Source organism: Papaver somniferum, unplaced genomic scaffold (genome assembly GCF_003573695.1).
Source record: "Papaver somniferum cultivar HN1 unplaced genomic scaffold, ASM357369v1 unplaced-scaffold_114, whole genome shotgun sequence".
Lineage (NCBI taxonomy): Eukaryota > Viridiplantae > Streptophyta > Magnoliopsida > Ranunculales > Papaveraceae > Papaver > Papaver somniferum.
In genome coordinates, this window is record NW_020620381.1 from 4,957,880 (window position 1) to 4,969,933 (window position 12,054).

At 40.8% G+C, this 12,054-nt stretch overlaps 1 long non-coding RNA gene and 1 pseudogene across 1 annotated transcript; one reads left to right on the top strand and one right to left on the bottom strand.

The window, feature by feature from the left end:
* Positions 1–486: 486 nt before the first annotated feature.
* LOC113328899 lies at positions 487–1,634 on the top strand. The gene is made up of 3 exons (XR_003349597.1): positions 487–536; positions 1,212–1,312; positions 1,604–1,634. It is a non-coding gene; the product is annotated as an uncharacterized LOC113328899 (long non-coding RNA).
* Positions 1,635–2,460: 826 nt separating this feature from the next.
* Positions 2,461–11,421, bottom strand: LOC113328888 (annotated as a pseudogene).
* Between the last annotated feature and the right edge of the window lie 633 nt (positions 11,422–12,054).

Below are 12,054 nucleotides of genomic sequence, written 5' to 3' on the forward strand. Positions count from 1 at the left end.
TACCGAATCTAGGGCAATTGATGCAAGTTTTATGGACTGTAAATCCCTTTCGTACATGTTGAGTATGTTTTAGGTTGAACTGCAAAGGTTTGTGAACTAGTTCTGTAACTTGTTAATGAAACAGAGAGTTCATTATTATGCGGTATGTTATGTCTTTTCACAAGCTCACTCAGTTCTGCCTTTATTGTGGCCAGTTTTGCTTTAAATAGTTATTGTACGATATTATATCTGGTGTGTGAAGTTTTTTTTATTTCGTGGATGCGGGCCACAACCAAATCGAAAGATTTCAAAGAACTATGGCATTGTTGATGAAGATAACCTTAAAACTTAGTTCATTCTGACAGGTTTGTTTGTCAGCTTACTTTTTTCTCCATTTCTTTAGTCTTCCGGGTGTGGGATTTAATGGTTACCCTTTCCTGTTTCTTTGTCATGTAAAATGTTATGCACGACTGGTGTCTCTTGGCAAAAAAGAAGAAGCCGTTTACGAGACATCTGAGATGCAATCTGTAATTTGTTCTCAGGGCCCCATATTGCCAGTAAGTTGATTTACTATGATTCTATATCAAGCAATAGTTTGCTTTGGTTTATTTCAACTTCTATGAATAACAGTTTCCAATAGCTTTATGTAAGACTCTAACAATTTACACTCTGGAAGAAACAATTATACACTCATCCACCATTCAACCTCAATACAAGTTTGTATGCAATTTATATGATTTTTCTGCCGAAGGGTGATATCTTTCATGTGGATGCTCACTAAAATTAAATGATTAAAATTAACCAAAGAAAATAATTGTTACAGGTGATCCCATGTATTGAACGTGCAGTTCTCGACTAGCTGGTTACGTCACTAAATCAAGCGAACATGAAGCCTTAATAATATAATCCTACCGAGTTTTCTGATGTTAGACTAGTATCCCATTGTTGAGCCTTACTAATATGTATTCTCTGACACAGTATATCAGTTGATAGATTCCCACTTGGAGCCAAAAAAAAGGAGTTGTTACCCTGCGTGTGAAGCTAGAAATGCAGATATTAGCCTGCTTGTTAAACTGATAAAGCAGTTGCTTGGTGATACTATATCTTCCTGTCCTGCTTCTAACGACTTCCAGTGAAAAAAACTATACTCCCTGTCTCTCTCTTAGGGTAATTATTATATGTCTGTTTGGCTTTCTCTATCTCATCCTTTATTACTTCATTTTGGATTTCAGGAGTTTCAGGAAATGATCAAGCTACTGATTGTCAATAATCCTGTAAACAAAGATGTAGCAAGCACTTGGAACTGGCAATTTGGAAGTGGGGCATGAACTAGGTATATATATATCCCTACTAGAACCTTAGAAGTACAGTGAACCAGAAACACAAAACTCCACTGCCTAATGACGAGAAAGATATGAAAAATGAAAAATTGAGAGTTTTCTTTTTAAAGCAAGTTTTCTTCTTGTTTTTGTCGACATGAAGAGATTCTGCTCATCAGTTTCGTTTTGTGTTGTACTGGAAATCTGGTCTCTATTTTCCTGCTAGATATTTCCTTTTTTTTCTAGGTTGATCTTCAAATGCTTTTCCGCCATCTCACAGGATAATCACCTGACTTCATTTGTAGATGGGAAGTTGTGGCACTTGGAATAATGGAGGAACATAAAGCTCCAAAAATACTTTCAGAGTCTTACTTTGTGACTTGAGACTAAAAACTTGCACGTTCTGTATAAATTGTTTGATTGCAATATAAATTAAGGATATTTTTCTGTTATTTCCCTATTTTTTATTTTTGGTGTTCGGATGTCTCTGGCACTAACACAATGTGAATTATGTAAGATAAGATCGTGTGTTGTATCTTTACTAATAAATTTGTTTTACTTTTATCTTTTGCAGCCAAGGGACATCCTAGACGCAGAGTTTGGAGGAGCTCTTGCAGTGTGAGTGTTCACATGCATCTTCAGTAAACAAGACTTGGATTAGGCACGCAAAGGAAGTGCAGTTGTGCTTCCGAAACTTTGTTGGAGCTTCGTACTCTGCTATGCGAATGCTTTTATATGTTTTGATACTTGCTAATTATATTGATATGTCGCTGTTATCAACTCTAGTAGAATCCATAATCAAGATAAATGTGAACTATGTTGATTTTGTAAGATATTGTCGGATTCAATGTCATGTTAAGAATTTTAATTAAGATTATTTCACTGTTGCTCCACTTGCTTTTTTGCAAGGCATAAAGATGTGCCTATACATCCAAGTATTTTAGATAGTTTGAATATTACATATTGGTCACGGTTTAATAAGGAATTCATGTCCATTGATCAACTTTGGTCACGGTGTATTTCAGCATCCCGTGACTAAAGAGCCAACTCGTCACGGTGTACAACAAAAACACGTGACCATTGAAGTTTTGGTCACGGTGGACTTGACATGTAGCCACGGAAGTAACCGTGACCAAATGTTAGACTTTTGGCCTCGCAGGCTTTAGTCACGGTTTACCAAAAAATGAATTACCGTGACCATAGACATATGGACACGGTAAAATACTGTGACCAAACTGCTAATCTGAGTCTCTAGATCACCTAATTGACTTTCCAGTGAGGCATGCTATTGAATAACAGCTTCCTTTTCCATAATAAGCCTCTATCTCATTTTCATATTCCTACCAGAAAATGACACATTCAAACCAACTGTCCGATAATGTCAAGTCATTCAACTTAGAACGAAGTTCAGCAAAGTGAATAAATTGAAACAAAAACACCATTTACCTTGAGGTCCTTGGAAGATGACTGCATCATAACTTTTGTTGCCTTGATCTTTTTGTCTAAATCATTTAGTCTGCTCTCCCGTTTATTAGTATGTTCCTTGATAGAATTTCCGAGCAATGACACAGTTGATAAACACTGGTCATACAAAAGTTGTTTCTCTTTTATGCTGTGCTTTGCTTCATCAAGCTCCTGATCAATCTTTTTTACTAATTCGGCTAGCTACATTACAGATGTAAATCGATAAAGACTCGGGATTATCTCATTTGAAAATATTTAAACAGAAGTAACGATTTTTTAAAATTTAAATGAGAACCTTGTGATGCTCATTTTGCTCAGCTCTGCTTTAAAACAGTGAAAGTTCATAAGTCTTTAGTTCCAACCGAGATTTAAGGTCCACGTACTTTTTCTGAAGAAATCTGCAGCCAGGAACAGTAATTGTGGAAAAAAAATGCTTAAGATTATGGATTTTCGTTGCATACTAACACCCCCCAAGAACAGGACATTTGGAAGCTAACTACTATCTCGGTGAAAAACAATACTATGTATACGAAAAACACAGGATTAAGAATTGAAGTGCAGAACTACTTTTAAAGTGATAGGTCCTTGCATTTTGAGAACCTCTGACTCTGAGTGTTCAAGAATACCAAACCATGTAATGTTGATGTGGACACACGAACTACCCGGGGTCCGAATGCCCACAATCAATTGTTAAAGTCTAAAGAGATTACGATGATGATACCCTGATGTGGGTTCATTGGCTCAAAACCCACGGGTTTATCATGGCCTCCTCCAACTTCCCCGTGCGTAGCGATTATGCATGGGGTACAAATATAAAAGGAAAACAACATATATAAGCAAATGCATGCGGAACTAAATGAATGTAAAGTGCTGAAATGTAAATAAGACCAAGGTTTACGTGGTTCAGCACTAAGGCCTACATCCACGGGGTTTGTTGTTCTACTATATTATTCACGGTTACACGAATAGTTGAATGACTTTGGGTTTACATATTTCTCTCCACTATGGGATTCCTTACCTTTGCTATTCTCTCTCTCTCTCTCCTGATGTTTTTTCCCCCCCTCCCTCTTTGTGGAGATTGGGTATTTATAAGGTAGGAATGTGGGACCCATCTCTGAAGACCGTTGGAACCTTATCTTCTAGTGTCTTGTGTCCATCACGCAGAGGTCTGTGTTTCCCCCTCGATCCCGCGGAGGTATCTTCGCTCGTTCCATAGGTCGGTCGACACGTGCACTGCTCAGAGTGTTTAATGCGGGTGGTTGAGGGGTCTGCTCGTGTCAGACAAGTGTCTTCTGCCCCTGTCAGTCCGTGTCAGCTGACTTTCTCTCCACCGTTGATCTTAGCTCCTCTTATGGGGATGAGATAAAGCAACTCCTAGGGGTTTATTTGGTGCTTCGCGATGCATCGTGTTTTGATGTCTTGGCTTGCATGCTTTCCACGTACCTTTCTGTATACACGTGTCCGATAGTGAGATATATGTGTACACAATTTGCCCCTTTTCTTCAGGCTTAACTGACTAATGGGTGCCTTGAAGAAAAACTATCGTCGCACATTCTTCTCACTCCTAATAACTTCTCCTAGATACTTGGGCACGTCTTTTATTCGTGCATTAACTGCTTATGTAACGGGCACGTTTTCCTATTTCTCCCTTAATTTCCTCTTTTCTTTCGGGTATTTTAAGGATAGAGAGGAAATTTAATTTCATTCTTCCTAAACACTCTCTCAGTTCATTCTTCCTTTAAATTTCCTGCCTGCCTTCATTAAACCTGTGACCTTAAATTCTTTGTCAGTCTTCATTGCACCTGTGATCTTAAATTCTGTCAGTCTTTATTGCACCTGGGATCTTCCCCTGTTCGTTTCTTCTACTTGTTGTTTTTGCCGGTGAGTTTTTCTTTTCTTGATTTCACTGTTTTATGCCGGCGAGTTTTTCTTTTCTTGATTTCACTGTTTTATGCCGTGTTGATTTGTGAATTTTCTGCTATTGTTGTTCCTTGTTTGTGATGAAGAACTTTTTCTGATGCTTGCATACTAGTTTGCCCCTGTTCTTCATCTTAAATTAAGGCAGCCATTACTTCGAGGGTGGAGTATTGAGATTGTATCCTAATTTTAGGGTTGCTATGTTATCGTGGTTGTATTGCTATGAATGTGTTTTTTGATTTTTGGTTATTGTGTGTAACTTGTTCTTGATTTTATTCTTTCCGCAGCCATGTCTGACCGTCCGCGGCCTACTTATGAGACTCCTGATTCTAGGTTGTCGAGATCTCCTCAGCGTCGAGAGTCTCAAGATGATGTTCGTCGGAGTCGAGTTTCTTCCGGAGCGAGAGCCTCGTCTTCTCGGGAAGAGATTCCTCCGATAATTCCGTCTGGTTCAAGGAGAGTCTTTAATCACTCAATGGGGCGTCCTCGTGAAGATACTCGGAGTACGCAGGCTCCTCCCCGCGCTGTTGCTTTTGACGTTCCTCCTTTACGTTCGTTAGTGCCCGAGCATCATCTACGGTCTTCTCCAACTTTTAAAGGGAAGAATACAAAGGGCGTAGCTCCTAGGGCTGAATCTTCAAAGAATCCCCCCGTGAAGAGAAAAGCGTCTGAAGCGTTTGTTAGTTCATCCGGCCCCGCCGAGGAGGAAGAGGCTGCTCCCTTGATACGCAGTGTTTCTGTTAGCAGGAGAAAAGTAACCTTCAAGCATATCGATCTTGAAATATTCAAGGAGAAGCATGAGCTCCAAGCCTTCGGGGTTCGTTTTTATGCCCCCGAGGATGATATTACGTATGAGCTGATCTCTAAGTACGAATTCGATGAATTTCACTTGTTAACGACGGTTGGGGCCTTCGAGGCTGGTCTGATGCTGCCGTTGTACAAATCGGGTGATTCCTTCTACTACGACGTGCTCGCTAGTCGTGAGGGTTCTTCCACAAATACTCATAGCCGTTCCGTATCCCAATTATCGGGGAATTATCTCCGCGCCCTGAAGGAATGCTATCTGCGGAGTAAGGGGGAAACGTCGATGACCTGCTACGTCCCCAATCTCTTGGAGAAGGAATGGTACACTCCTGAGAATTTCAATAACTCCTTCGGTGATTACGTCAATAGCAGGAATCGCAAGCCGTGGAGTGTCAGCCTTCGGAATCTTCCTGCTCCTCGAGGCGAGATTCGTCTGTTAAATGAGGTCAGCGATGCCAAGCTGAAGTATGTTCCTGGCACGGAGGCGTCCAATCGTCGGAAACTCTTCCCCGCGCGAGAAAGGATCAAGCGCGATCATGACTACGAGTGGCACGCCACTGTCATTGAGATAGTTGGTCCGTGGGCTTACGGTTGGATTCCCGGTTCCCGCGGATGGCGGCCAACCGAGAATAGTAAGCCGCGCGAATCTCCTCCCGCTCGCTATGGAGATTTCTGCCCCTGGCGTCTGAACTTTGCGGGCATAAATTTTCCTTATGCCCTGGATGTCGTAGAGGGAGACGAGGAGGATAGTTCCGGTGCTATACTCCCATCGAAGAATATCTCAGCTGCTCAGGTACGCAGATTCTAGTTGTGTTTCGTTTTTATAACTTCCATCGGACGGGAAGAATAATTCCTTTGTGGTGTCGGTTTCAGGTATTGAAGAAGAAAAAGATTAGGCCGAAGCAGTCTTCTACTATGGTGGTGGGCGAGGTTGAGGCCCAAGAAGAAGTTACTAGTCCCGTGAACGAAGAGTTTGCTGAGGACGAGATTACAGATGGGGAGGAACGTACTGGTACCTCCCCTATCAATGCCGAAGAAGAGGTCTTCGCTGGTCCCGCCGGTGATGGAGGAAGGAACAAGGGTGTAGTGGCGGATGATGTTGTCATCGAGGATGTTTCCGTCCCTGCTGGTGATGTCATGGATACCCTCCCCACTTCTCAAGAATTTTCTTTCGATCGGATGTATTCCACGGGGGAGTTCTTTGACGAAGCCCTCGATTTTCCCGAGGACTTCTCTTTACTTTCCCCTAATGACGATTGGGATGTTCTTGGTGGTGATGGTAATGGTGATGCTGCTGTAGAAGGTGTTGGTGCGGAGGAGCCTGCTGTGCATGTAGGCGTGGGAGAACGTGCCAACGTTCATGCTGAGGGGGTCGAGTCGGTCAAAGGAAAATCTGTTGTTGACGCGCCCGCCGATAGTCTTCCCCAGTCGCCGATGTCTGAGGGTGAGGATGCCATCATGAGTTGGTTTAAGGAGAAGAATCTTCTGTTTGTCTCTCATCCTGCTCCTGTGGTTGTTGGGGAAAAGGAATCAACCGCGTATACCCGTCGCATGATGGAGATGTCTTCGGAGGCGCAGGTGTCTGAAGCCTGGGAAAAAAGGTTGACCGTTCCCGCAGCTACCCTCGTGCCGGAGCCTCCTACTTCTGTTGCCGATATGATGGCTATTGCCGACGGGTATCAATATGGCTTCCCGCAACAGCGTGTGCTGGAGGTAAAGTCTAAAGAGATTACGGGTATCATCGTAATCTCTTTAGACTTTAACAATTGATTGTGGACACACGAACTACGCGGGGTCCGAATGCCCACAATCAATTGTTAAAGTCTAAAGAGATTACGATGATGATACCCTGATGTGGGTTCATTGGCTCAAAACCCACGGGTTTATCATGGCCTCCTCCAACTTCCCCGTGCGTAGCGATTATGCATGGGGTACAAATATAAAAGGAAAACAACATATATAAGCAAATGCATGCGGAACTAAATGAATGTAAAGTGCTGAAATGTAAATAAGACCAAGGTTTACGTGGTTTAGCACTAAGGCCTACATCCACGGGGTTTGTTGTTCTACTATATTATTCACGGTTACACGAATAGTTGAATGACTTTGGGTTTACATATTTCTCTCCACTATGGGATTCCTTACCTTTGCTATTCTCTCTCTCTCTCTCTCTCTCTCTCTCTCCTGATGTTTCCCCCCCCCCCCCCCTCCCTCTTTGTGGAGATTGGGTATTTATAAGGTAGGAATGTGGGACCCATCTCTGAAGACCGTTGGAACCTTATCTTCTAGTGTCTTGTGTCCATCACGCAGAGGTCTGCGTTTCCCCCTCGATCCCGCGGAGGTATCTTCGCTCGTTCCATAGGTCGGTCGACACGTGCACTGCTCAGAGTGTTTAATGCGGGTGGTTGAGGGGTCTGCTCGTGTCAGACAAGTGTCTTCTGCCCCTGTCAGTCCGTGTCAGCTGACTTTCTCTCCACCGTTGATCTTAGCTCCTCTTCTGGGGATGAGATAAAGCAACTCCTAGGGGTTTATTTGGTGCTTCGCGACGCATCGTGTTTTGATGTCTTGGCTTGCATGCTTTCCACGTACCTTTCTGTATACACGTGTCCGATAGTGAGATATATGTGTACACAGTTGATAATTCGAAAAGCAATATTAAAGCGGAAAAACTGTGATGGTGACAAAATGGGCTAAAAATCTCATGAATGTATCTTGGCAATAGAGTTGTACAACACACTGATTAAGAGGTTCCATGAGAACTTTGGTTACATATAGTTGTTAGACTCGGTGGAAGAAAAAATAGGAAGAAAGAAAATCAATCTTGTTTTCAATATCCAACAGTCTCTTCTCATGAAACGAAAGCTTTGTTTCTAATTCTGCCAAGGCATGAAGAATCCTTAGCAATTCCTGATCTTGCCTACAGAAATAAGAGGTGAAGTTAGAAAAGATACTTCAAAACCAATGCTTAATTACTATAAAAATATGTCATGCAGTTTTCAAGGAAGAACAAAAATCCGCAGAAAAGGAAGAAAAAGCGATAATGTGCAAGTAGAGCAGCTACCCACTTGCGGTGACCACCGGTCACAAGACCATTTTGCCGAAATATATCGCCTTGAAGAGTAACACATGAAATTTTACATTTCTCAGTCACCTATACAGAATTGTCCAACAGAAACATCAGATCAAAAGGTGTACGAAGTTACCTACAGTCATTACTTGTAGACCACAAAATAACTGTACAGATAGTTTTAAACAGCATAAAGGTATGTGATGTGATAAGTCATAGTAGGCATCATTGACTAGCAAGTTTAAACTAGTGACCCCATGGGAGGCAAATGCAATTTAAATCCATTGGTGACAGGTATACCTCCTTCGCAGCATCACTAGTTTTACAAATAAAGGTTGTACCAAACACATGTCCTACTGCAGCCTGCGATCAAAAACCAATAATTACAATAACAAACTAGACCTGGTAACATACCCAAATATAACAACAGATTTTGTACCTTCACTTCCTCATCATATACAACCAAAGTCAGTGCAATTTCTCCATTCCCATCACCAACCTGGAAAAAAGACATGTTTTCTAATTTTATTCAAGTACAAAGAAGCAAAGAAAATGCGTAAAGAAGTTTCCCTTACTAACCATTTTCACAGCATCCCGTTGAACATCTGCGTGAAGAACATTGTGTTGGATTTTGTTCAGAGGTACAATGGTTACTCTGTTTCGAAGACCGCCTTTGTCTATTAGCTGTGCACCTGTATCTTCATTGTCCACAACAACATTATATAATTTGCCTCCTGCTGTAACCTGCAAAGGTAAGCATCATCAAATTCCATAAGTTTTACGCTGCATTGGTAAGTCACTGAAATTAGACTACAAATTAAAACAAAACAGTGAAGACTATTAGAAATCTTACCTCCAAGGCAGTCAATACGGAACTATCCTTCACTTTAACAAGTTTTGCAACCATTCCCTTTACCTTTGACCTGTCAAAATTCTTCACTGGATCGCGGTATGTGAAATGAGCACTTGCCGATTGACCTGACAGAATTCGAGTCTCATCCCTCAACTTTTGCACCACCTCCAACTCTAACTGCCGGTCCTGATGGCAAATAAATGGAAATTTCAGGTGCTACTATTTGAACAATAACTTTAAATTTGGTCTGAGCCATACAGTTAAGATCCAAACCTTTTGCAAAGCTTCCATTTGACCCTCATTGTAGGAAACGGATTCCAGAGCCGTCTTAATTTTATCCAAATCTGATTTGTAGTTGCGAAGTTCATTCTCTACAGCAACAGCTTCTGCACCCTTTGTCATCAACTGCTTCCTTTTCTCAACCAGCTCCTTCTCACAGTGACAAATTTTTGTTTTCAGCTGTTTCAATTCGGTTTCAGCTGTACCAACAGCAGCTTTAGCATCAGCTAACTGCTCTTCCATGCACTTATCCTCATTCCCACTGCTCTTACCAGCTAGTACACCCTGTCAACAGAATTTGATTTCTTAGGATGAAAAGCTCGGCCTTCAATTAAAAGGTATGCACCTACAAAATCTCTTGACACAGAGCAGGGTATATTCATATGCTTACCTGGTACTCCTTCGCATAGTCTTCTAAATTCTTAGAGAGGTCACTAAATCTCTTTTTGAGATCTGGAGCTCCATCTTCAGCCTTTCTAACTGGGGAATCCATTACCTCAACAGATCTTTTAATATCTTCAATACTTTTTGAATGCTGGAAAAACATCAACAAGCAGGCACCAAAGTCTAAATCAGAATCATACAAAAAATGGATCAAATCCGGCCACAACTGTTCTCGTCGCATATGATTTAAACCCTTCTAAACATATCTCCTTGAAATACATTTCTTTCTTCTTAAATTTCTTCTACTTAGTGGAAGAAATCAGAAATTGAAACCCTAGAACATGAGATGAAGAGGGGATTTAGGGTTTCTGAGGTTGAAATCGTAGATGATCAGTTAGCATAGTCGGATTGAAAGGAAGGGTTTTTTTTTGGGATTCGGATTTCTCAGAAGACGGAACGAAGTTGGAGAAATTACAAGCGGGAAAGGGAAATTGGATTTCAAATTTCAAAAAGGACTGCAGATTTAGGTACGGCCACTAAATGGTACGGAAAGTGCGTTTGATTATGGTTGAGTGTAATAATTGTTCATTGTTTCGCCCGAGAGGTCAAAACAAAGACCATAGTCAATAAGGTTAAAATTAACTAAAAAAAATACGGCAGTGACTAAATGCAATCCACGTTTGGGTTAAATGTAATCCTGACTAAAGACAACCCACATAAAAATGTAATTTGTTAAAATACAACCTAAATCACTTTTAACAGTTTTGATATATACGATCCTATCATTGACCGATTTGAATCAATTTAAGTCTCTTAATTTTTCTTCTTTTTTGTTAGAGATAGAAAGAGAGAGACGACTGAAGAAGTTACCATCATCATTGATTTTTTTTTACTAGCTTATTTTTCAAGGAGAAATTCAGTTTAAGAATCAGCTGAGAACCCCAAAAAAACATCTTTCTCCTAAACCCTTTTCATGCTCTCAAAAAAAAGAAAAAAGAAAAACTGAAAAGGTTAAAACCCCCAAATCCTTCTTCTCAGTCACCATGATTAATTAACTCGTTATGATCCTTCCTCATTCGCCAAGAAAATCGATTGAAAGCATCAATCAAAATGCCTCGTAAACGATTATAGACTATTGCAGCTTATGGTCGCTCGTAAACGATTGACTTAAGCATTGCCATCATCTACCAATTAGTGTAAAAGAAATTAGCTAAAAACATAGGGTCAACCAGACTTGGATGACTGCTTTCATCCGCAGTCGCCCAGACTTGGATGACTGCTTTCATCCGCAGTCGACTAGACTTGGATGGCTGAAACATCAACAATTGGTGGTAAGTAATAAAAGGGTCAGTCATTTATAACTGACCATTGGGGCAATGATTAATTTCATCCTGGCCGAATCTAGGCTCTTCAAGTCAACTAGGACAAAACGACTTTGTGTGTCAGTTCAGCAAAGATTTTCTTCCGAATCATCTAGGGTTTGTCCTAGATTTTCTAAACTTGGATCACTCATTGAATAAGTTATGACTAGGGTTTACAGTTCATTAGTGAAGAAGAAAAAAAGGAAAAAAAAACTAAATATAAACTTGTCGTAATGAAGAAGGCATGAAAATCGGTTAGTTATTTTTGGGTTGTTGTTTTGGATTATGAGTTGGATTTGACTTGATTTTTTTAGGTTGCATTTAGTCACTATTAAAAGTAAAGCATATCAGAATTTCAAAAGTGGTATCTAGGTTGCATTTAACCCAACGTGGGTTGCATTTAGTCACTGCCTCCATCCCTATTTGCAAGTAGGGTTTAGACAAGAGTCTTTAGGCTTGTCTTAATGTCGCTTTGTCCCTGATTGTGTAGGACTGATGGAACAAAATCTCATGATCTTATTTGATAAAACTCGGATCTTAAATCTCATGATTTATATGGGATGATATCAGCTCTGTTAGGGGCTAATGTCAGTCCATCGATCCAATTGTCAGGATTCCCGAAATTTT